This window comes from Balaenoptera physalus (assembly GCF_965194825.1).
Source record: "Balaenoptera physalus genome assembly, chromosome: 15".
NCBI lineage: Eukaryota > Metazoa > Chordata > Mammalia > Artiodactyla > Balaenopteridae > Balaenoptera > Balaenoptera physalus.
This window is the reverse complement of record NC_138894.1, coordinates 48,063,691-48,091,292: the sequence shown is the minus strand read 5'-3', so window position 1 is coordinate 48,091,292 and position 27,602 is coordinate 48,063,691. Positions and strand designations below refer to the sequence as shown.

The following is a 27,602-nucleotide window of genomic DNA, read 5'->3' as shown; positions in this document are numbered from 1 at the left end:
TCACAGCCTCCTCTTCATCGGGCAGAAAAATATTGAATCTGATATTGTAAATACATTGTTTTCTCGCCCTTTCTCTCTGAAGATAAGAGTTTCCTAAGACATAAGCCTGGAATACATAAACATGAATATACTTTTCTTTTCAGCTTCTCTCTTTCCCACCTGGAGTCCAGATTCGATGCATCACCTTAAGGGTCTTCAAGGAAAAAAAAGAAAGACAAAAAGCTACAGTTTTCCTGTCACTGTAAGTCCTTGACTTATAACACCTAATTTAATCTTTGCAATAGCCCATGAGGTTAATAATACCCCAGTTTTAGAGGTGAGAAAATCAAAAGTTGGGGAGGAAAAGGAAGGAAGCTGCCAAAGGCCAGTCAATTAGAAAGCAGCTCAATCTGACATGATCATACGTCTGTCAGAAGCCAAAGTCAGTGCATGAACGCATTTGCAGGCCACCTCCAAGCTCCTGTGGTCCGTAGTTAGAGGAACCTCAATCCCTGCTCTGCCCAGGACAAAACTCCTTTATACTTTTGTCCCAGTTCCCCACCTGCTTGACATCTGCCCCAGACGAGAGTTTCCTGGTTGGTTGATGTGGTCACTCTGCACAGACCACAGATCACGGGCATTTTGACCAGACTTATCCCACTGTGGTTCCAGCAGCAGGAACAGAGCTTCAGCTCTGACCCCAGGGGCCCAGGGTAGTGGCAGTGGCAGTCGGGAAGGTGGGATAACTGCCCTGGGCTGAGTGCTGAGTGACCCCAAGACAACAGAAGGTTGTGTAACACCTGCTCTCTTCTCCCTGTGTTTATTACCTCAAATTCTCTAGAAATTAGAGAAGGTAAAAAGAAGGGAGCAGTGAGGTGAGTGGCGATGAGCAGTGAACCTTCAGTCGAGAATTAATCAATAATTCTGGGTAATAAGATAACTAAACTATGTGCTGTGATTTTCTCTGATTAATCATCCTGAAACAGTCACAGGATGGGGAAGGATACTCCTCAGTGTCTATAGTTTGTAGAGTGAGAGAAGTTGCAAGGAACATTTTAGCAGCGCAAGGGAGAAAAAATGTATAGACACCTAAAGACAATCTGTTTTAAGGTTTGGGTATCAAATAGGAAAAGCTTGTGACATACCTTGGGATGTACATATTGCTGAAGAAATGCAACTACAGGAAAGAAAGAAAACAAACAAACAAACAAATATTGACCAGAAATTCTGTAAGTCTAAGTCTTATGATACCAATGTCATTGGAATCCCACAGATTTGAGTGACTCTCTAGGACAACCATCCTCTGTGTGCTGTCCCAGAGACATAGGGAGCTTTGATCTAGTGGCTCCACCTCTCAACAGGAGACCTCCTCCAAGTTTGCCATTTCAGGGAATGAGAGAAAGGCACAGGCTGCTCACTGCCTCAGCCTGGAAGTGAAATGTGTCACTTCCTCTCACAGTTCATTGGTCAGAACTCGTCATGTGGTTCCATCTAATTGCCAGAGTGCTGAGAACTACAGTCACTCATGTGCTAAGATATTGGTAAGCCCATTTAATACCCATTACAAATTCTAAAAGTGGGCTAATATTGTTCTTTTATTTTATTGCAGTTGAGGAAACAGGCTTAAAAATAAGTAGCTTGGCCCAGACCACACAAAATAGCCAAGATTTTAATCCAGACTATCTCTCAGTATCACCTGACCTCATTTTACCGTGGGATTTGTGTAAGAAACTCCTTTATACTCACCCCACCCCCACCCTCACCCATGAAGGAACTGCTCAGAGAAGAGAAAACAGAGAGACCAAAAAAACTCTAATAGAAGGAATAGTGTCTGCAATCCTTTTGTCTCCCTTTGTGGGTTGTGCCCCCTTTACTTTTCACCAACACTTAATGCACATCGACCTTAAAAAAGGGAAGAAAAATACCTTTCCCCCACAACAAGCGTAGACAAGTGATGCCCTTCTGCTGCGTTACAGAATAGAGAGAAAACAATGGGTCTCTGTGTAGAGAGTTCTAAGTCTTTTATCTTTCTGCAGATTCAACCACAGTATTGATTCTTTATTGACCTAAACTGTCCTAAGCGCGGCTGTGGTTTTTTCTCATATAGTGTATGGGAGAGTTAAGGCAGATACTACTTTAATATTGATTTTTGTGAAAAAGGTGCAGGAAAGAGGGCAATTTGTGTCTGCAGTTGCTCTTCACTATAAAAGATACCATTGTTAGGAGCTTATAGCATTATATCAAGGGTCTTAATCTGTAGCAATCTTTTTTTACAACTTAGAAATAGGCTTGGGCAAATGTGTTATTGGTGTTAATGATATTTTGAAGTGAAGCAAATTTGTCAGCCTTTCTAAGTAAACTGCTCAACTTAACTATTTGAAGACTTGGCAGGTTGACTCTGAGTGTGCAGAAATCCTACGATTTATTTATTTATTTGTAAGTCCTTTGGAAAGAACATTTTGTTGTATACACAGTGACAACAATGTTTGTTCAATGAGTCTTTGAGACCTGGGAATGATTGTCGAGGGTTGAAATAAGCTGTGCATCTCTCCCCACGAGCACATATCTTATTATTTTAAAAATCAACGTATTCTGGATTCTGGAGTATAATTCTGTGTTTCAGGAGAGAGGAGGGAAAAAAATCACTCAAGAGAAGGCAATTTTATTAGCCAGAGTAGAATAGCCATTGGACTTGTAGGTGGAGTTTTTGTGTTTTTGAATGAATAAGTATTTTAGAAACAGGTTCTGTTTGTATGATAGAATAGCTTCTGAAAAGGTTTCAAAAAAGCCCTAAGAGATTGTAGTTTTCCAGAATCTGACCAGCTTAATTTGTTTTATTTTTAGCAAGTGCACTAAGAACAGGCATTTAACGTTGTAGGTCTAGAGAATTTTTCAGCCACTACAGTGTGGTTTTATTGAGGTTATTTGCCTCCCTTCATGTGGGAACAGCCAATGAGTCAGTGAGAAATATTAATTATGTGTCTACTGCACACAGAACATTCCCCAGGGCGCTGGCCATAGAAGAATACAAGACAATGATGATTTAGAGCCATGAGCCCAGATAATGATGACCAGTGACTGGTATAGGATTCCAAGGCACTAAGCTCTTTGTGGGGGTGGCAAGACTCCCGTTAACTTCCCTTTAAAATCTCAAAGGGTAGGGTCCACCCTCAGTCATTGGATAAATGTCATATGACAGCCCCCAAGGTTAAAAAGATCTAATACTTCTCAAGATGCTGAGAACTATCCTCCTGATAAGAAAGTCTAGGCGCTGTTTGACAATATTAAAATGATGACTTCCGCTGATGGATGCTGTATTAGTGAGCTTTAGCACTCTCCCTACTAGGCAAAATCCATCTCTTGGGTGTGATTCTTGCAGGCAGATGCCAAGATGTATCAAATATTCAAATTATCACTTCCTTGTAACACCTGGTTTGTGCTTAAAACCCCAAGAAATTTCAAAATAACACCTGCTCTTCAGATCATTAGTTGGTATTTTAAACATTTTTCTTTCATCTAATGCTGTTGTTTGGAAAGGTATAGTATTGGGACCCCTGTGGGCTGCTTTGTATATATTAAAATAGTGCCTCGTACAGGTTATATAAGAAGTCCAGAACAGGGATCATTCCAGAAGGAATAGAGGGACTGGTGATTTGATAACCCCCTTAATCATCTTTTGTTTCTTCCATTTCATTTTAAACCCCATACTGAGTTACCTGACAAAATTTGCAAATGTGCACAAAAATATGTCCCATTATTGATTGACTCTTTGACATAAGAGTAAATTATCCTTATAGTTCATAAATATATTGCATAACAAACACATGCACAGACACGTACACACGTATAGATACACACCCCCTCACACGTTATGCCACTTGAAAGCTGGACAGCCATGAAAATAAACATAGGCCCATGTGCCAGGCTCTTAAAGAAATCAGGTAATATGATAAAAATAAGCTTTTATATTCTTTTCTGCCACCCACAATTCCCTTTTTAAAAAATTTCACTAAAATTCCTACGTTTGGGGAACTCAGACTGTCAATTTGAGGGAATTGGAAGGTGAAGCTTATGGTTTAAATGATAAGTGAGCCAGAAGCACTGTTATGGCCGGCTGGGGAGATCTCCATTTGTATTGGAGTTCCCTGCCCAGGAAATCAGGGGAAGCCTGGTGGAGCAAATAGAAATTTTTGGTTTGTCTTGTTCAAATGAAGCCTAACTATGATCTCAGTGAAACCATGGCATGCCTCTTCCCCCAAAAGTTTGGATAGCAGTGGAATAACTGGAGCTTGAGAATCACTGGAGGGAGGTTGTCACCACAACAATAAACATCATAAAATTTGGAGCTTAGGGATATGCAGGCTGGCAAGTTTCCTGTAAAAAATCCATGCTCCTCCACTGCTTCTATTCTTAACAATACCCACTGAGGGGATGGGGGCAAGAGATGAAGGGTAGTCTTGCCTCTTACAGTAAATTTTGAAATCTTAGGAAGCATTATTGGTTATCACAATGATCTTGGCCAAGGCTTCTAGGTAATCTTGCACAATGAAGAACTCCCCTCTGTCCTATAAAATTGTAGAATTCCCTACAACAACTGCATATTAAGTAAGTCTGCAATTAATCCAGCCTAGAGCAAACACTACTTTGATATTTATATATTTAGCACAATTTCAACATATACTGACTTTTTCCGGAGTGTTACCACCCTGTAAGTCAAAGGAGAACATACTTTCTTTCACTGGAGGCAATGCCAGGGAATTGTTTATTGTTTTGGACAGTCATGTCACTGACCAGCTTGTGGTATTGGATTCACCACTTAATCCACCTGTACTTCTCCATCTGCATTTATAGCTATTTGACATGCACAGTGATTCCATGTAATTTCAAACATTTGATTGCCTTATTGTAATATATAACAAAATACATGTTTTAGGAAAGAAGTATTGAGTCTGACGGTGTTGAGAACTACCAAAAATATATACATACATACACACATACATGTGTTAAAAGAGTTCTGTTCATCCATATACTATCTTAGTTCTAAATAGTCTTCTTTGGACTTTTCCTCCTACTTGATTACCTCTAATTTCTGACTTGACTCCCTTTTTCACTCTTTAGACTAGGCACTCAACACCCTTTTCCTGGTCACAACCCTGCCATAGTGCCCCAGTCTACATTGGATAAACTTCTTTCCCAGGTGAACTCAACTGTGGTACCGACATTAGTTTGCCTCTGCCCTAGAACTAGAGGAAACTGATGAAATAATTCAATCCACTCATTTGAAGGTGGCAAAACTCAGAGAGGTTGTCTAAGACTTGTCAAAGTTTGTACTATTTTCATTGAGAACATGAGGCAAATAAAATTGTGCCCCGAGCACTAATTCTTCCAATCTGTACATAAGGATCAGAGCCCTGTTCAGCAAAGTTAGCTTCAAGAGACCTAATGGCTTCCAGGCTTATAAGACTGGACTGTGTTATGATTGACATCTTCTTTCTTCAGATATGCTAACATGTAGAATCGGAAGTTTTGCTGTAGAAATGTTGACAGTAATCTTCCAAGCTCCATCTAGGACTGAAGAAGTGTGGGCTGTTAGGCTTTGAATGTTCAAGTCCTATGAGCAAGATTGTCTCTATTATGAGACGGATGAGTCTAGCTAAGCCTGATGCTCCTAACCTCTAGTTCTCCTCATTAACTTCCTTTGTTTTGAGTCCATGCTCACCATGGTTAGATTTGCTTCTCTAAGGAAGAAATAGGATGGTTATATGGGCAAAATCTAGGTTGTCTTATCATTTTTATTGTAAATAAGTATGTCATCATTTTTATTGTAAATAAGTATGTTGGCAATCTTTCAGTTAAAAAAAATCAATTTCTGATTGTGGGTTGGATTTTCAAGTAGCTTGACTGCAGACTACAGAGAGGGAATGCGCTAATGCCGGCACAATTACTTTTCTTCCAAGCAGGTATTTTCTACCACATTAACTTTCTGGTTTTTCTCACCGTTTTCTCTGGGGTTAGTTAATTTATATCTAGTTCTAGAAAATGAACCCTGCTTGGGTGCTCACTAGTTAGGCTTCTGATTCTGCAAGCCTGAGGCCTGTGGCATGAATAAAATTTCCCATCAGAATGTAAACTTCATGTGGGCAGGGATTATTGTATGTTTTGTTCACTGCTTTATTCCTAGTACCTAAGAGTATTGGCATATGCTTAGAATGGATGCATATTTCTCTGGAGGAGACAAATTTCTCGCTATTCCTCAGGGACATACTCCATCCCCACTCCCACACACACTGTCACCACTGGTGTCAGTCACAGCTATTTTTTTCCACTGTTGTTAGAACACCTGGAACTAGGTGTCCTGACTTTGTCTTTCCTTCCCATCATGATACCATAGCATCAGCAGGAAAGGGAGTGAATATATCTATGCAGATTTGTTCAGACTCAGAAATGATAAACAAGGATGAGGTTGAAATGAGTAGTTTGTGTGTGTGTGTGTGTGTGTGTGTGTGTGTGTGTGTGACTTGGCTTCAGCAGAACTGAAGAACGAGAGGAGTGGGAAGGAAAATAAAGACATTAACAAGTTTTCTCTTTTATTCACAGTCCTTGTATTACCTTTCACATTGCACTTAGCAGATAAAGATATGAATCATTTAGGCTGAACTTTATGAGATTAAAATTCAGGAAGGAACATAAGTATGCTAAAGATGAAAAGGTGTCAATTTGATTTGGTAATACATTACCTTCAACAAAATGGTGGGGACCTGAAATAATGACCATGGTTTGAGGAAGGAATGGGAGGATAGACCATTTTTCCTGGAAACTTGAGTCTGAAGCAAATGAGAGAGGGTTATAACTAGAGGAAAGCTTATAGTCAAAAGAGGTTTATATTTGCTTTTCAAGTAGGAGATACTTGAGTATTGTTTAGCCTCTAGTCCAGACAAAGAGCCATTAGAGAGTTTCATACTGAAGATACAGTGGAGAGGGACTCACTGATGAATCAAGATTCTGAATGAGATGGTAGAGGAGAGCATCCAGAATGTAGACTCTTCCCAGAGCAACTGAGAGGTGGTTCCTGAAGACACTGCCAACTTCTGTTATAAATTAGAAATCTCACAAGAACTCTCTTGCAAAGAGAGATCTTTGACAATCTTGTAAAGAAGTTCACACTATGGCTCTGAAGATGCCTTTATGGAGAGAGTTCAAGCTAAAGTTTCTTGTATTACATAACTTCTCCCAAATACACAGCCCACTCCTTCTTGAATTAGTTCATGATATCTAGAGAACTCATGGGGACAATGTGATACTGTCCTTACTCCTTTAGAACAACCTTATGTGCAGAATTGTTTTATATTAAATTACTCTCTTGACACCAGTCCATGATGCTATGGTGCTTCTGTTTGCTGCAGTATGGTGAAAAGAAAATCCTTAGACTTCGTTGAAAAAAAGGTTAGAGCACCATGATGGATGAACCTCTGCATGTAGAATAATCAGAGATCCCACGCGAAACCCACAGAAATCAGAAATGACACCTGGGTGAGCCTCTCTGGCAAGTCCTTAACAATATGAGTATATAACCACTTAAATTCTTTTTTTTTAAATGGAAGATTCTCAATAATATGTCAAGGATGGAATGAAGGAAGAGTTCAAACACATCTACTCAGTGAACCTCTCCAATCTGAATACAAATATACAAAAAAAGGATGAAGATGTCAATCATCACATAGAGAACTCTCATAAATTCACTCCAGCCAGCTTTTCTGTAAACAAGTTCTTTAACACAGCATCAAAACAAAACATTGGCAGGCCCTTAGTTTATGGAGATAGTTATAGCAATAGTCCTCATCCTCAGCATACGTGCCTTTCAATTAATAGAAATCCACAGAAGACTCACTTTGGAAAATCAATTGCCTTAATTCTCTAATGATATAATTGCTAGCACAAGCATGGACATTTCTGCCCACAAAATATATTTCATCCACCTAAATGGATACTATTTTAAAAATCTGAGTAAAAATAACTTGCTAAAAATAGTGATTTTGTTTAGCTTTCCTTATTTTTTTAATTACAAATATGGGTTTACCATATAGATTAATGAAAGTAGAGTAAATCTAGGGAAACAAAAATCATCCATAATCCCAACACCCAGAGGCCTGTGGTATCATATTTCCTTCCAGTTTCTTTTCCATGAATTTTGTACATAGCTGATATTATATTACATAGCAATTTAGTGTTCTGCTTTTCTCATATAACATAACAGCATTCCTCTTATTATTCTAATTTTTTTTCAGAAACATGTTTAACAAATGTGAAAGAACCCATTGCATATATTAGATTGAATTATATGAAACTGCTGATATTTAACCTTTTTATTTTTAGACCTCTTAAATTGGCAATTTCATAGAGTTCAGCTTATGTATAAAAGAATTTACCTATCATTTCTCCAATAATGTGATGGATGATTTGGTTGTTTCTTGTTTATTTTTCATTATTAAAAACATGTTGAAATGAATGTCTTTTTGCATACATCGTTATTAGCATTTCTGACAATTTCCATAGACTACATTCCTGATAGTAATGTAATTGAGATGATAATAAACATCTTTATGGTATTTTAACTTCTATTAGAGTAGTCCTTTCCAAAATATTGAGCAAAATTAACTCCAATCAACAATGTATGAGAAAGCCTGTTTAACGACATGCTATCAACATTGAATTTTTTTATTTCTTCATTTTTTTGTAAATTTAATAGAAATACGAACAGAAAACCAAACAGAACCATACAAAAGGCAAGCAACTTGTTTACATTTACCTTTCTTCTTTAATAGCCAAAATATTTTTCCATGTTTGTTAGCCATTTGAATTTCCCCTTTGGGGAATTGCCTTCCCCTTGACTTTGCTTGTTTTGTTTCAATGGCTTAGAATTTTCTCTCAAGTTTGAGTTATCATATTTGCAGCCTCTTCCCTCTAGTTGTTGTTTGCCTTTGATTTTTTTTTTAATTTGATGTACAAAGAATTTTATATCTTTTGGTTTACACAAAAATTGTACTTCAAATCAATTTTCAGAAGTTATATCTACATAGTTCTAATTTCCATTAAAAGCAAAAGTATAGATGTATCTTTATAGCCAAAATGTTGGATGCAATAATAATGCTGTCATAGAGCATAACAGACAGTATCATGGATTTTGGATTAAAAAAGAAAAAGTCAAGTCTAGCTTAATTATTTATTAGCTTTTTGACATTGGACAAATTACTTAATCTCACTAAACCTCAATTTCCAAATCCATAAAATGGAATGATAAAATAATATATAATTTAAAGGAATGTTCTGAGGATTAAAATGATACATGCAGAACACTTAGTACAGTGTCCAGTGTATAGTAAACATTCAATGATTGACTTAAATGTTTTAAAAGTATATATTTTATGAGCCTTATTCTTCTCATGTGACTTATCTCTGTCCTTCAGGAATTACATCTCTCTACATAATAATGGAACCAATACAAGATTTTCTAAATAGTAAATTTTATTGAACAGTGGATCATTATTTCAGATACACCAGGCAAATAGGTAGGACCAATATTCCTCAGTATCATACCATTACCCTCTTGTGGAGATAAATAATGCAATTGACCAAAAGCTTTAAAAGTAAATCAATTTATGACAGCATTTTTTGTGTTCCTTTCTTCATAATACTGTGCTACCTTATTTCTGCTACAGTATAATTTAATTAGGAACAGCTATGTAATAATAGTAGTAGTAACAATAACAATTTATTGATTTCTAAATACTGTGTATACCAGTTGCTGTTTTAAATACTTTACATATATGATCTCCTTGAATCCTCATAACCATCCCATGAGGTAGATAACTGTGACCCCTGTTTAACTGAGGAGGAAACAAAAGTGGAAAGGTTTACACTGGTAATCTATAGTAGTTTTTTTCTAGGGCTGCTGTAACAAAGTACCACAGACTAGGTGACTTAAACAACAGAAGTTTATTTACTCACAGTTCTAGAGGGTAGAAGTCCAAGATCAAGGTGCCAACAAGGTTGGTTTCTTTTACAGTCTCTCTCCTTGCTTGTAGATGTTTGTCTTCTCCCTCTGTCTTCACATGATCTTCTCTCTGCACCCATCTCTTTCCAAATTTCCTCTTCCTATAAGGACACCCATCACTACTGGATTAGAGCTCACACTAATGACCTCATTTTAACTTACCTCTCTAAAGACTATATCTCCAAATGGAGTTACATTCTCAGGTACTGGGGTTGGGACTTCAACATATGATTTGTTGGGTTACAACCCATCCCATAACACTGCCCAAAGTAATAAATTCATAGCCATGAGTCAAACATGGACACTCTGGCTCTAGACCCATATATTTTTCTTTCTAAACTTTTTATTTTGAAAAAATTTCAGACTTACAGGAAAGTTGCAAAACTTGTACCAAGATTTTCCACATATTCTTCCACAGATTCTCCTGTGTTAACATTCCACCACATTTGTTTTATCATTCTCTCTAAATATCACAGTACAATTTATCAAAATTAACAAATTATCATCAACACAATACTATTAATCAAGTCCTTAGACCTAAAGAGAGTTTTATCAATTGTCCCACTATTGTCCTTTATAAAGAAAGAAAAGCAAAGTTTCTTATGTTCCAGGGTCTAGTGTTTTATTTACTTGCCATATCTCTTGAGTTTCTTTTCATTTTAAACATATCTTCAGTTTTTGTTGTTGTTGTTTTACATAACCCTGACATTTTCAAGAGCACAGGCCTAATATTTTCTAAAATGTTCCTCAATTTAAGTTTGCCAATATTTCTTGATAATTATATTTAGTTCATGTATTTTGGCAGGAATTCCATGAAGAAATACTATGTCATTCTCAGTGCATCATATTAGGAGACCCATGGTATTGATTTGCATCCTTACTTGTGATACTAACTTTGATCACTTGTTAAGATATTATCTGCTAGGTTTTTCCACTATAAAATCACGATTTTCCATTTCCCAAATTAATAAATGTCTTGTGGGGAGATAATTTGAGACAATATAGATATCCTGTTTCTCACCACAATTTTACCTAATAATTTAGCATCTACTGATGATTTTTGCCTAAAATAATTATTATGTTGATTTTTAAAATTATATCATTTCTTCTTTATCTATGAATTGTAATTCTACTGTTTCAAACAAAATTTTCCCACCTCATTTATTTATTCATTTACTTATATCAGTTTATGCTCATACATTCTTCTTTTATTCTATAGGGAATAATCTCTTACTGCCATTATTTGCTTTATTGTTCAAATTGTCGCAATATGGACAGTGGTGACCACTTCAAGTTGCTTCTATATCTTTTTGACAAGTCCTTATTATTCCTTGAGCATTTTCTTAATTTGTAGCACAAAAGATGTCGAGGATCATCTTGTATTCTCAGTTTCAGTCCTGGAGGTATCTATCTCTTCAAGGACTCATGGTTTCCTTTCCTGGAGAAAGGCCTTTAAACAGGATCTGGGCTCTAGGTGTGCGCACTGTTACTGAGGTGTAAGCCCTCTTGACAGACAACTAGAAAATATGTGTTCATATTCATGTTTCTATACTGATTACCTATCATCTATCTATCTATTCACCTATCTACCTCTATCTAAATTGATTCTGTCCTAAAGATGCTACCAGTAAACTGCTAGAGCTAATCAATGAATTTGGTAAAGTAGCAGGATACAAAATTAATGCACAGAAATCTCTTGCATTCCTATACACTAACGATGAAAAATCTGAAAGAGAAGTTAAGGAAACACTCCCATTTACCACTGCAACAAAAAGAATAAAATATCTAGGAATAAACCTACCTAAGGAGACAAAAGACCTGTATGCAGAAAACTATAAGACACTGATGAAAGAAATTAAAGATGATACAAACAGATGGAGAGATATACTGTGTTCATGGATTGGAAGAATCAACATTGTGAAAATGACTATACTACCCAAAGCAATCTACAGATTCAATTCAATCCCTATCAAACTACCAATGGCATTTTTCACAGAACTAGAACAAAAAATTTCACAATTTGTATGGAAACACAAAAGACCCTGAATAGCCAAAGCAATCTTGAGAAAGAAAAACGGAGCTGGAGGAATCAGGCTCCCTGACTTCAGACTATTTACAAAGCTACAGTAATCAAAACAGTATGGTACTGGCACAAAAACAGAAATATGGATCAATGGAACAGGATAGAAAGCCCAGAGCTAAACCCACACACATATGGTTACTTTATCTTTGATAAAGGAGGCAAGAATATACAATGGAGAAAAGACAGCCTCTTCAATAGTAGTGCTGGGAAAACTGGACAGCTACAGGTAAAAGAATGAAATTAGAACACTTCCTAACACCATACACAAAAATAAACTCAAAATGGATTAAAGACCTAAATGTAAGGCCAGACACTATAAAACTCTTAGAGGAAAACATAGGCAGAACATTCTATGACATGAATCACAGCAAGATCCTGTTTGACCCACCCCCTAGAGTAATGGAAATAAAATCAAAAATAAACAAATGGGACCTAATGAAACTTAAAAGCTTTTGCACAGCAAAAGAAACCATAAACAAGACGAAAAGACAGCCCTCAGAATGGGAGAAAATAATTGCAAATGAATCAATTGACAAAGGATTAATCTCCAAAATATACAAGCAGCTCATGCAGCTCAATATAAAAAAAACAAACAACCGAATCTAAAAATGGGCAGAAGACCTAAATAGACATTTCTCCAAAGAAGACATACAGATTGCCAAAAAATGCATGAAAGTATGCTAACATCACTAATCATTAGAGAAATGCAAATCAAAACCACAATGAGGTATCACCTCACACCGGTCAGAATGGCCACCATCAAAAAATCTACAAACAATAAATGCTGAAGAGGGTGTATAAAAAAGGGAACCCTCTTGCACTGTTGGTGGGAATGTAAATTGATACAGCCACTATGGAGAACAGTATGGAGGTTCCTTAAAAAACTAAAAATAGAACTACCATATGTCCCAGCAATCCCACTACTGGGCATATATCCTGAGAAAACCATAATTCAAAAAGAGACATGCACCACAATGTTCATTGCAGCACTGTTTACAATAGCCAGGACATGGAAGTAACCTAAGTGTCCATAGATAGAAGAATGGATAAAGAAGATGTGGCACATATATACAATGTAATATTACTCAACCATAAAAAGAAACGAAACTGAGTTATTTGTCCTGAGGTGGATGGACCTAGAGTCTGTCATACAGAGTGAAGTAAGTCAGAAAGAGAAAAACAAATACCGTATGCTAACACATATATATGGAATCTAAAAAAAGTTGTTCTGAAAAACCTAGGGGCAGGACAGGAATAAAGTCGCAGACGTAGAGAATGGACTTGAGGACACGGGGAGGGGGAAGGTTAAGCTGGGATAAAGTGAGAGAGTAACACTGACATATATACACTACCAAATGTAAAATAGATAGCTAGTGGGAAGCAGCCACATAGCACAGGGAGATCAGCCCGGTGCTTTGTGACCACCTAGAGGGGTGGGATAGGGAGGGTGGGAGGGAGACGCAAGAGGGAGGAGATATGGGGATATATGTATATGTATAGCTGAGTCACTTTGTTGTACAGTAGAAACTAACACAACATTGTAAAGCAATTATACTCCAACAAAGATGTTAAAAAAAAAAAAAATTCTTGCTAAGAATGATGAGATTTTTTTCCTCTCTTTTCTTTTAAAAAATAAATAAATAAAATAAAAATAATTGATTCTGTACATCTAAACCTGTTAATACCTTCATCTGAAGTAGTGAAGATGGTCCTGACTTTGCAGACCTTCTAAATCTATGTTTAAGATGATTTAATCTCCTATTGTTAAAACTGCTCAACTTTAATTTCCACGGCACTCAGTATGCCTTTCTGATTTTTGATTCTGGAGGTTAATACTAGATAGTGATATCACAAGTTTAGGATTAGGAGTACAGGAAAGTTAAGTAATATTCCAAAGAAACCACATAGGAAATGATTAGAAAACCTACAGAGAGAATTACCACCTTCTCACTCTTTTAGGTTTCCAAATATACCAGTACCTTAATCAAACCCGGAGGTTTCAGAAGTACTGATTCCCTGAAGGCATAGATAGCTGAAGGGTAGTTTCAGGAATACTGAATTCTGTCACAGATCTGGCCTCAATTCCATTCTCAATAGAGCTCTGTGCACTGGATTAGGGGGCAGCAAGTTACAGCCACACCCATTCATTTATATATTGTCTAAGGCTGCTTTTCTGCTACAATGGCAGATTTGAGTAGTTGCTACAGATGCTAGGGTTTGCAGAGCTTAGACTATTTACTATCTGGCCCTTTACTTGAAAAGGTTTGCCTATTCCTATACTAGATCATTTTGAGCCCTGATGTTGATAATTTTTTGCCATATATATGTGTACACACACACACACACACACACACACACACACACAATTGTAAGACAATACTGTTAAGAGATATTTTATATATGATTGCTGGCTGAGGGGAAAATGTCCTGCCAAGGGTTGACACCATATAATATTGATGTAATTGCACTGGCATGAAGGCCTCTTTTTAGATTTCAAAGTCTGCTATACCCAGAGAGTTCATCAAATTAATCTGCTGTCCATTCTGTGTGGCATGCAACCTCTTTGATAATTGGGCAAATAAACGTAACCTCCACTTTTGGCAGCTTGTGTCAATTCTGTATGGCTTATCTGTTTGGCTTTTAAATGTTCATATTTTTAAGAATATGTCTGCATTTCTCATTAATTATTTTGAGATCTAAAAAGAAAGAGAGACATTCTTTGGAAAGACTATGGATACAATACCAAGTTAAAAGCTGTGTGGAATGGTGTGATGTCTGCTGGTAATGCCAAATTACTGCATGGTTGATCCACTGGCCAAAGTCAATAAGACTGCTAAAGCGATCCAAATCCCCCTTCATTCCGCCCCTAGTCAGACATGTAGAGATATGGGTACCAGCCATGTGCACTGAACCCTGCTTTCCTCTTGCTTATTTTGGTTATTCAGAGAAGAAACTCTTGATGTTGACTTGTTTTTGTTTACAGCCTTTGAGCTTCTCTGACTCCTGTGTGTGCCTCAGGGCCTTCTGAACATGCTATGGGTGCTATGCAATAGTTTTTCTGGAATCAAAATATTCAGTGTAAAAATCTCTCCTTCTTTGATTTCTGATGACTCAGGCTGCCACTTACTTTGTGCACCTATCAGACATATTATGTTTTTATGTCCACTTCTTTTCCCTGCCATAAAGCACTATCACGGTGCTGCTGGCTAAGCTTTTTGTCTTGGAGGTGGTGAGAAGGACACACAGAAACACACGCACCAGTGTTAACTCTTTGATTGCTTGAAAGCAACCCTCTCTAGCCATGCCTGAGATTCAGGTTTAGAAACTGACTAAAGTTTAGTCTTACAATGCAAGACTTTTTAATCTGTCTTTTGGTCATTTCCCAAGATCCATGAATTCCTTAGGTGAAACTTAGTTTCCTCATATTGTAAAATTCTTACTGCTATAGGACTGCACCTTTTAAAGAACTAAAAGTAAACATCACAGGACACCTGAAAGTAAGAATGCTACTTTTCTCATAGAATAACAGAGGCAGTATTTCAAATCTATTTTAGCATTTAGCTCTCTTTTTAATATCAACGATATTCCTGTTTCCCCATGTACACTTTGAAGCCTGCAAACCTCAGTACAAAATGCACATCATTCATGTCACAAGTTTGTCTCTGTCTGAAAACTCCTATAGTGCTGAGTGGTACTTAACACGGCTCTCCCATTCCCACTTCATATACTTGATACTCTTAATCATCTACAATAATGAAATCTTTTTAAAAAAATGTTTTTTTATCTTAGAGTTTTGACATCTTCGCTCCACTAAATCCAATCCAAAACTCTTGGGGCCAGATATTTTTCAGGATTTAGAATATTTTGGAGTTTAGAGAGACGTATACTGAATGTAACAACACCCCCACTGGGGTCTGGGCCAGCTCCCTTTAATAAGGCATATCAGTATTTCTTCTGTGAATCATGCAGATATTCCCAGTGGGATAAATAAAAGCTATAAATAGGCTCAGATCAATTCAGGTAAGGTTGTGCCATTGCTACCAAAGGATTTCAGACCAGTTCAGGTTTTGCTGCCAAAGTCATTTCAAAAAATTTTAGATTTGAGATATTGCAAATATGGGATTGTTAATTTATACCAGGGGTTAGCAAAATTTTTTCCATAAGGAGCCAGATGGTAAATATTTCAGGCTTTTCAGGCTATACTGCCTCTGTCTCAACTACCACTCTCTGCTGTTTGGCCCTTAGAAAATACATAAATGGGTGTGGCTGAGTTCCAGTAAAACTATTTACAAAAACATGCTAATGACTAGATTTGGCCTGTGGGTCAGAGTTTGCCAACCCCTTATCTATATTATCTTTGTTGTTTTAAAATTCTCTCCCCAGGGTGTCAGATCCACTGACTAGTTTGCAATAGTTTCTTTGAATGGATGTTTTGAGAATGGGAAAACTTCAAGAAGGGGAAGAGATCTCAGCTGCTTGTCCCATCCATGTTGTTACCTCCTCTTAATTTGACAACCCCAAAATGTATACCAAAATAGTACTTAGAGAGGCAAAATAAAGATGGTGGTGTGGGAAGAGGAGGAGTTAGCATCTCCCCACAACTAGGGTGCCTGCCGGCCACTGGTGGGGGACAGTGAAGCCCAAGGAGATGGGAGGAACCCCAAAATGAACCAGTAGGATGTAGGGGGACTGAGGGGGAAAGAGAAGTGGAGGCCAGACAAGATCGGCACCCCTGAGGCCGAGGATATCAGGAGAGGCAGGCAAGAGGGGCCCTCCGGAAAGAGCAGAAGAGGAGAGGAGGGCGACTGTCCTGCACACCTGGGCACAGGGAGCCTGCTGAGCTCCCAGGCCGGTTCCCTGCCCTCCAAGTCTCCCTCCTCCCCCCAGCCGCATTGGTCCTGGGGGCATAGGAGGGAGGCTGGGGAGATCAGGAGAGGCAGGCGGGAGGGGCCTTCCCAGACCGGAGGAGCAGGAGAGGAGAGGAGCGCACTTTTCCCAGCCCATTCGAGCCCAGGAAGCCTGCTGGGCCCCAGGTGAGGTGCCCTGCCCTCTGAGACCAGGGATGAGGGGCACGACTGGACCCCTTCTGTTCCTTGAGCCTAAGCCCAACCCCCCACAGCCCCCAGGGCCCTTTCCAGCCCTGTGGGTTGTGAGTATTGGCCCCACCCACTGCCCAAAACTTGCCCTTGCTTAAGCCCCGCCCTCTACAGCCAAAGCCTTTCCACCCTTTTTTTTTTTCCCCTCCTCCTCTTTCTTACTATTGTGGTACTCATGTACCTTCCGGTTGTTGATTCATCTACATTTTTATTTTTACATTCTTTCTAACATATCTGATAGTTTCCTAGTTTAATTTTATTTTTTACTTTGTTATTGTTCTTTTTTTTTTTCGGCCGTCCCATATGGCTTGCAGGATCTTGGTTCTTGAGCCTGGGGTCGGGCCAAAGCTCCTGCAGTGGGAGCTCTGAGTCCAAACCACTGGACTAACAGAGAACCTCAGACCCATAGAATATTCATCAGAGTGAATCCTCACAGAGTTCCTCATCTCAGCACCAAGACCCAGCTCTACCCAATAGCCTACAAACTCCAGTGTTGGAAGCCTCAGGCCAAACAACCAGTAAGACAGGAACACAATCCCACTCATTAAAAAAAAATAGACAGCAGTGAGACCCACTTCAGACTTAGGGACACATACGGACTGAAAGTGAAGGGATGGAAAACGATATTCCATGCAATGGAAATCAAAAGAAAGCTGGAGTAGCAATACTCGTATCAGATAAAATGGACTTTAAAATAAAGACTGTTACAAAAGATAAGGAGGGACACTACATAATGATCAAAGGATCAATCCAGAAAGAAGATATAACAATTATAAATGTTTATGCACCCAACATAGGAGCACCTCATTACATAAGGCAAACACTAACAACCATGAAAGGAGAAGTTGACAGTAACATAATAATAGTAGGGGAGTTTAACACCCCACTTACACCAATGGACAAATTATCCAAACAGAAAATAAATAAGGAAACACAAGCTTTAAATGACACAATAGACCAGATAGATCTAATTGATAATTATAGAACATTCCACCCAAAAGTGGCAGAATACACTTTCTTCTCAAGTGCACATAGAACATTCTCCAGGATAGATCACATCTTGGGTCACAAAACAAGCCTTGGAAAATTTAAGAAAATTGAAATCGTATCTTTTCTGACCACAACGCTATGAGATTGGAAACCAATTACAGGAAAAAAACTGTAAAAAAACACAAATACATGGAGGCTAACAGTGCGCTACTAAATAACCAAGAGATCACTGAAGAAATCAAAGAAGAAATAAAAAAATACATGGAAACAAATGACAATGAAAACACGACGACCCAAAACCTATAGGATGCAGCAAAAGCAGTTCTAAGAGGGAAGTTTATAGCAATTCAATCTCACCTCAAGAAACAAGAAAAACCTCAAATGAACAATCTAACCCTACACTTAAAACAACTAGAGAAAGAAGAACAATGAAAACCCAAAGTCAGTAGAAGGAAAGAAATTATAACGATCAGAGCAGAAATAAATGAAATAGAAATGAAGAAAACAATAGCAAAGATCAATAAAACTAAAAGCTGGTTCTTTGAGAAGATAAACAAAATTGATAAAACCTTAGCTAGTCTCATCAAGAAAAAAAGGGAGAGGACACAAATCAATAAAATTAGAAATGAAAAAGGAGAAATCACAACTGATACTGCAGAAATAAAAGGATTATAAGAGACTACTACAAACAACTATATGCCAATAAAATGGACAACCATGAAGAAATGGACAAGTTCTTGGAAAGGTACAATTTTCAAAGGCTGAACCAGGAAAAAATAGAAAATATAAACAGACCTATCACAAGTAATGAAATTGAAACTGTAATTAAAAATCTTCCAACAAACAAAAGTCCAGGACCAGATGGCTTCACAGGCGAATTCTATCAAACATTTAGAGAGGAGCTAACACCAGTCCTTCTCAAACTCTTCCAAAAAATATCAGAGGGAGAAACACTCCCAAATTCATTCTACAAAGCCATCATCACCCTGATACCAAAACCAGAGAAAGATATCACAAAAAAGAAAATTATAAACAAATATCACTGATGAACATAGATGCAAAAATCCTGAACAAAATACTAGCAAACAGAATCCAACAGCACATTAAAAGGATCACACACCATGATCAAGTGGGATTTATCCCAGGGATGCAAGGATTCTTCAATATGCAAATCAATCAGTGTGATACACCACATTAACAAATTAAGGAATAAAAACCATATGATCATCTCAATAGATGCAGAAAAAGCTTTTGGCAAAATTCAACACCCATTTATGATAAAAACTCTCCAGAAAATGGGCATAGAGGGAAACTACCTCAACATAATAAAGGCCATATACAACAAACCCACAGCAAGCATCCTACTCATTGGTGAAAAACTGAAAACATTTCCTCTAAGATCAGGAACAAGACAAAAATGTCCACTCTTGCCACTCTTATTCAACATAGTTTTGGAAGTCCTAGCCCCAGCAATCAGAGAAGAAAAAGAAATAAAAGGAATACAAATTGGAAAAGAAGAAGAAAAACTGTCACTGTTTGCCAATGACATGATATTACACATAGAAAATCCAAAAGATGCCACCAGAAAACTACTAGAACTAATAAGTGAATTTGGTAAGGTTGCAGAATACAAAATTAATGTACAGAAATCTCTGGAATTCTTATACACCAACAACGAAAACTCAGAAAGAGAAATTAAAGAAACACTCCCATTTACCATTTCAAGAAAAAGAATAAAATACCTAGGAATAAACCTGCCTAAGGAGGTGAAAGACTTGTACTCAGAAAACTATAAAACACTGATGAAAGAAATCAAAGATGACATAAACAGATGGAGAAATATACCATGTTCTTGGATTGGAAGAATCAATATTGTGAAAATGACTATACTACCCAAAGCAATCTACAGATTCATTGCAGTCCCTATCAAACTACCAATGGTATTCTTCACAGAATTAGATCAAAAAACCTTACAATTCGTATGGAAACACAAAAGACCCTGAATAGCCAAATCAATCTTGAGAAAGAAAAATGGAGTTGGAGGAATCAGGCTCCCCAACTTCAAACTATACCACAGAGCTACAGTAATCAAGACAGTATGGTACTGGCACAAAAACAGAAATATAGATCAATGGTATACGATAGAATGCCCAGAGATAAACTGGTGCACATATGGACACCTAATTTACAACAAAAGAGGCAAGAACATACAATGGAGAAAAGACAGCCTCTTCAATAAGTGGTGCTGGGAAAACTGGACAGCTACATGTAAAAGAATGAAACTAGAACACTCCCTAACACCATACACAAAAATAAACTCAAAATGGATTAAAGATTTAAATGTAAGACCAGGCACTATAAAACTCTTAGAGGAAAACATAGGAACAACACTCTTTGACATAAATCACAGCAAGATCCTTTTTGACCCACCTCCTAGAGTAACGGAAATAAAAACAAAAATAAACAAATGGGACTTAGTTAAACTTAAAAGCTTTTGCACAGCAAAGGAAACTATAAACAAGGCAAAAAGACAACCCTCAGAACGGGAGAAAGTATTTGCAAATGAAACAACAGAAAAAGGATTAATCTCCAAAATATACAAATAGCTCATGCAGCTCAATATCAAAAAAATAAACAATCCAGTTTAAAAACGGGCAGAAGACCTAAATATACATTTCACCAAAGAAGACATACAGATGGCCAAGAGGCACATGAAAAGATGCTCAACATCACTACTTATTAGAGAAATGCAAATCAAAACTACAATGAGGTATCACCTCACACCGGTCAGAAAGGCCATTATCAAAAAATCTAGAAACAATAAATGCTGGAAAGGGTGTGGTGAAAAGGGAACCCTCCTGCACTGTTGGTGGGAATGTAAATTGATACAACCACTATGGAAAACAGTATGGAGGTTCCTTAAAAAACTAAAAATAGAATTACCGTATGACCCAGGAATCCCACTACTGGGCATATACCCTGAGAAAACCATAATTCAAAAAGAGACATGTACCACAGTGTTCATTGCAGCCCTATTTACAATAGCCAGGACATGGAAGCAACCTAAATGTCCATCAACAGATAAATGGATAAAGATGTGGCACATGTATACAATGGAATATTACTCAGCCATAAAAAGAAACAAAATTGAGCTATTTGTAGTGAGGTGGATGGACCTAGAGTCTGTCATACAAAGTGAGAAAAACAGAAAGAGAAAAACAAATACCATATGCTAATTAATGTATATATATGGAATCTCAAAAAAAGAAAAAAAATCATACTGATGAACCTAGTGGCAGGGCAGGAATAAAGAGGTAGACATAGTGAATGGACTTGAGGACATGCGGTTCGAGGGCGAAGCTGGGGCGAAGTGAGAGTACCATTGACATATATACACTACCAAATGTAAAATAGTTGGCTGGTGGGGAGCAGCAGCATAGTACAGGGAGATTGGCTCAGTGCTTTGCGATGACCTGGAGGGGTGGGTTAGGGAGGGTGGGAGGGAGGCTCAAGAGGGAGGGCATATGGGGACATGTGTACGCATATGGCTAATTTGCTTTGTTGTGCAACAGAAACTAACACAGTATTGTGAAGCAATTATACTCCAATAAAGATCTATTTAAAAAAAATAGTACTTAGACCTAGAATAGTACTTAGTACCTATATCTGTGTGAACTCTAGAATTTAAGTAGCCACTGACTTTGTCGTTACTATTATGGGATGTTAACATTTGAAAACAAGGAGTGGCTAGAACCTAGTGGTGCCAGTGATTGTCATGTTAGTGATTTTAAGGGAAAAAAATCATAGTTTATTCATGCTCAACTTTAACTTCTGATATTCTGTGACTGAAAACATCAGATTGAGCATTTGTTCTCCTGTATCCTTCTTGCTTAGTTTTGTGTTTATTTAATTATAAATGAGAGAAAAGTATACAGTCAGACTAAAACAGATGAACAATTTGTAAACTGTTCGTGGGAGTTTGCATTTTTCTCTGCTCAATATGCAGCAAGACTTTGATGGGTCAAGTTTGAAGGGCATTTTGAATGGGCTTGTTCTTTTAGTGGGTGTTGTTTGGTACTTCTGACCAAGAGAGAAAATAGAGAACAGAGCAGTATCCCCTATGGATGGCCTCCCAGAGTGCTGAGAAATTATGGGCTCTCAGTAGATGACTGACTGGTTACATGAATGAGATTCAGTTTAAGGGACATGACAATACCTTTAGAAAATGGGAGGCAAAACTCTCAACGAATTCTTAGCCATGAACACTTGATTCTTTAGCTTGATTGTATGGAACGGATAATTGGGATGACCTTGAGGATGAGCTGACATTTTGGCCAATTATCTGCTAAGCTGAGTAGGGACCCACACTAGGTATGCCACATATTTAGGCATATTTTCCTAGCCTGTTGCATCTGCTTTCTTGATAACTCTTCACCTCCTTTTGAGGAACTGCCTTCGTAATTGGTTTTAGGATTATCTGGACCAGATTATGTGGTTTGAGGGGCACTGATTTTTTCTCTTTGTAGTTATAACCTTTCCAGACTTGACCTTCAGTCTTTAGGGTGCTGTTCTTCAGAATTTTATTGTGCCCCTTGAAGATATTTTTTCATAGTGCTTCTCACATGCTTCCTACATTGGTTTCCCTGCTATATGATGTGCTCCTTGAGAGTGGGAACAGGATTTCTGAATGTCTGTAATCTCAGCATCTCCACTGGTACTTGACATATGTAGACACTAGGCTTCAGATTGAACAGACAAATATTCATTAATTTGCAAACATATTGTGATGACTGTTGAAAGTTAATGTGGATCAAGGCAATGAGAAATAATATTGGTACCTCTACTGGAAATGGTAGTAGAAAACAGAAGGGTAGGTTGGAAGGACAAACTTTGTTGCTATAAACAGATTTGACTTGGCCAACTGTAAGGGCATCTACATAAAGAAAAAATGCTGATGGTAATAATTTCTGCTTAATTTCCCCTTGATTTAACCTGGTCACTAACTGATTTGGTTGTATGAGAGACAGTGAACTTACATCATCCATTTCTCTTTTAGGACTTTTCATTTAGCAAATAAAGAAAGAATTGAGATTAGAAATCACTTGTTAAGTTATGAAGAGAAGCTGGGGCTAGGAGGACCAAACACAAATAAAGAAGACAGACATTTTTAAATCGTGTAATTATTGGTTGAATGAGTATTGTCTATTAAGATCCTACAGGTGTATATTGCAATATATACCATTTCTCTTCTAGTCTGAATGTGTCAGAGAAACAATCCGCCACTTCCCTTCCATCCCATCTAGCAATGAGGGCCATGGAGCAAGCAGACAATGACATCTACCCAGCTGCCAGGATTGTGCAATAAATGAAGCAACCCCTCAAAAAACTCTGAATGGATTGCCAATTTTTATTATGTTTAAGGCAGGCAGTAATTTCAGTTTTCAATTCCACTAAGTAATAATAGTTATTAATTAGTAAATTAGGCCACTGGGTTCTAGAGGTGAGCTAACAGAATGATTAAAAAGGAGAGCACGAAAATTCACAGATAGCGCTCAGGTTTCGTAGAAGCCTGCCACGATTGAGAGTTTATGTTTGTACATCTCTTCAGAATGAATTGCTGCCCTTAAGAGCAACGTGCATTGCCTACATTGCTGTCTGTTCAGTAATTGCAGCAAAGAGAGGTACTGCACCATACATTGTCATAAAGATGTCAAGAAATGAAGGGAGATGGTCTATACAGCTTCTAATACTTACATTTTAAATCCGGGGACATTAAATCCAGGGAGGAGAATTCCTGAGGTTTTTCCCCTCTGCACACCCACAAAAGGCTTAGACATTTCTTGAGTAAAGGCTCTGACATCATCTCCAGGGAGGATTTCTGGACTCCAGGTAGGTCTAATTCATTTTAGAGGCTAATTTTTTGAGCTTTATATTTCATGCATGATAGCCTTCATGGAGGTTTGTGGACTGTGTTTAAAAGTACTTTTCATAGCTGTACCTGGATAATAACAAAATCTCGGAAATTGCATTGAAACTCCTTAAGGACTTGAAAGGCTAAAACTAAAGTTTATCTTGCAGGGTTCTAGATGGCAAAAAATGCAGGTAACGTACATTAAGGCTGTCAGAGTGTATTCCTGATACTAAAAGAAAGAGTTGAAAAGTGGAAATATCAGTCAAACTTATTCTTAAGATTCACAGTGTAGCTTTTTGCTGGTGTTTAACGTGATTTTTAAAAAACAAATGCAGGCAAACCAGATTTATGTATAAATATAGATTATATCTATAATGGCAAAGTTAATTAAAACATTAAGACAGATTCCAGACTCCTCTTTTTAAGAAAAATAGCATATCTATTCTTCTATTAAAATTAGCTCTTGCTTGTATTTTATTTAAATGAAAGACTGATACATTTTGCTTTTCTTATGTAGAAATAAGCATTACTTGAGACTTGAAGACAAATTTCCCTATCTAATTTTTCTTTCCATCTGAACACTCTCCCTGCCTTATCATTATCTTTGTTCCCTCCTTAGAGATTCATGTTTCAAGGTTTTTTCCCTCCATTTTTTCTTTTCTTTCTACTTTTCTTTTTGCCTTTTCTTAATATTTACCTTTAGAGTCATCATGGTATACTGGAAAGAGTGGTTTTTAGTCTGATAAACACTAGGTTAAACCCTTGACTCCACTTCTCACTAGTTATTTTTACCTTGAGAAAATTGATCAACCTCTCTGAGCTTCTGTTTCCTCCTCTGTAATGTGGGGAATATAAAACACTTACCTCACATAGTGGTTTCAAGTTTGCTATCATGCAAAAATGCTTATTCTTGGACTAAAGAAAGGAAAAAACTTTGGAACTGGTTAGTTGGCATATAGACAAAATTTTTTGTAGCAGTACTTGTGTTAGACTGGATTAACTAAGACAATTATTTGAGAGGTAATAGACTTTGTAGGTATGAGCACTGAGATTGAGTATTTAACTGTGATAGTTGACAGTTTGCGTGTACTTAATATATGTAAGTTCCTTTCCCACCTTCCGGACCCTATTCTCATACAGACCTCCAGCCTACACTTATCTACCTCTAGTTTCCACATAAGAGTGTAAATTTCCATATTATGTCATCTGGCTCCATTCCATTGTTTTCTTTTTAATGTTAATATATTAGGAAATCTCATCTGCCACGAGAATGAATGTCAGGCCTGTCCACTGGGTTTTGTTCTTTGGAACCCTCATCTAATTTTGAGTCTATAATGTAAAAATATATAACTCTTAATTTCCATTGGTGGAAGATTAAGCATATTTTTAGAAAGAATGTTGTAAAACACACTGGAAAGAGAGGAGGAAAGGTTTGATAGAGTTAAACTGACACAAGAGTTTCAAATAAGATTGAAATAAGATCAAGTTCATCAATGGTCATTGTAAAAAGCCAACCTAATCTTGTCCTTAAATAACCCACCAACCAACCAATAAAACAAACAAACAAACAAACAAAACCCAGAACGATCAAGAAATTAGGTCTAATATTTGAATATCAGTTGACTAGGAAGGACAAATGTCTTTTTTCATCAGTTGACTAGGAAGGACAAATGTCTCCATCTGTATCTAAGGATGTGACATGTAAGTTCCTATGGAGCTCACCCAAGGCTGTAAGGGAAGTTCAGCAAAGAAGCAGACTAGACTGAAAAAGCATTTGAAGGTTAAGATGCTCTCCAGGAGTTTCTGCTGCAGTCATTACTATCACTGAACTCTTCTGCCTTTAAGGGTTTGTAATATCTAAATTCAAATTATTCCATCCATATCTAAAGCTATTCTGTGATTGTTTTTGACCACCAGCATAATGCAGTTTTCTTTTTCCTGTCACCTCAAATCATCACCTATGACACAGCACTGTGCAGGGAGCATAAGCCTGGAGCTCTCATTCAAGGTCACCTGAAGCCCTCCATAGTGAGACATTTTGAATGACTTAGAATTATTTTAACTAGATATGTTTGTAGCTGTCCGACTGCAACCCACATGGTTCAGGGAAGTTCAATTTCTTTTCTATATTAATAGCTTATTGAGCAAACATACTATGCCAGACTACACACACATGTGTTTTTTCTTTTTTTCAATGAACTCAGTTATCTTGAAAACCCAATGAAAAATGTTTCTATTATCTTTACCTGTTTGCATTTCAAAAACTGTAAGAATGCATTGATTTTTGAGACAATTATTAGGGCTTATAGAACTTATCCTCCTGCTTGGGTATGTCTTTTAGAATTAAAGTGTTCATTAGATGTCCCAAGGGGAGTTTTCATATTCCAGGACAGAAAAGAGATACCATGGGTTATGGAAATGGCTCTGTCAAATGTGATGTAAAATACTGGTGAAAATTGACAATTGCAGTGGAACATCTGAAGTTGTGACCTGCGTGAGATTATCTCTAAAACATTCAGGAATCCTAATAAGCTGCATTTTCAAAATTTCTTTACATATCATGGCTTATATTTGATACTTAATTGTACAGCAATTAAGCTATTGTACCAAGTAGAACATGTACTCAACCCCTCCCAGGCACAGGGGGCAAAACAAAGACATTTTGAGGCATTTAGCTTGTATCTGATAAAATAAGCCTTACACAGATGAAACAATTAGAAAATTGTTGAACCACACAGTGAGTGACTAATCAGTATAGAAAGAGATAGATCAGTGTGGGATGTTAATAGTAGATGATGACTTCCTGAAGGAGAAAAAAATTAAAGTAAGTGTTGGCATTTAAATAGAGAGGAAAAGAGGTTTGGGACATTTCACTGTGGGAAAATAGCATGAGCAGAAGCCTAGAAATAAAAATGGACGGTGTGAGCCAGCTTAACTAAGAGGGAAGTGAGAATTGAGAAACAGTAGAAATAATTTGAACCAAGTAAGAAGAAATCAGTTTCTAGAAGGTCTTGTAAATCAGCCAATGAAATTTGAGACTGATACAATGGGTAATAGGAAGCTTGTCCAAAACATTTTTAGGAGTGATGCAGTGTATAGGACAGTGGTATTTCTATAGTGTTACTATGATAGCGTATGCCAATGCATTGAGGTTCTCAGGTGTCTGGTTTTGAGTAACTATACAACAACATAGAGAAAAAAAACATGAAATGATTGTGGAACTCTCATTATTCTTTGGAGAATTTTGTGAAAAATGGGAATGGGAATGGTATAAGAAAATAGGAAATAGGTAAGTGTTCTGAGAACAAAAACTTAGGAAATGTGCATTCTGGAAACATGTTAGTAAGTTTCATATCCATATCTTAGAAGTTTCAGAATTAATTTTTAAATTTCCATCTTGTGAAAAATAATCTTTAAAAAAGCTATCAGCATTGAAGCCTTCACGGGTTCACTAAAAACAAGTGATGACAGATGAGGGGTATTTTAGTTTTT

General features: G+C 37.3%; 1 long non-coding RNA gene across 6 annotated transcripts in view; it reads left to right on the top strand.

The window, feature by feature from the left end:
- Window positions 1-27,602, top strand: part of LOC309643545 — a 147,691-nt gene that overhangs the window by 15,732 nt on the left and 104,357 nt on the right. For 5 of the 6 annotated variants that reach the window (XR_014253793.1, XR_014253794.1, XR_014253795.1 and 2 more), the window contains one exon: window positions 144-241. This is a non-coding gene — a long non-coding RNA (uncharacterized lncRNA). Of the gene's footprint in view, window positions 1-143; window positions 25,732-27,602 lie in introns of those variants that run through there. The other variant, XR_014253798.1, reaches the window with a different exon arrangement.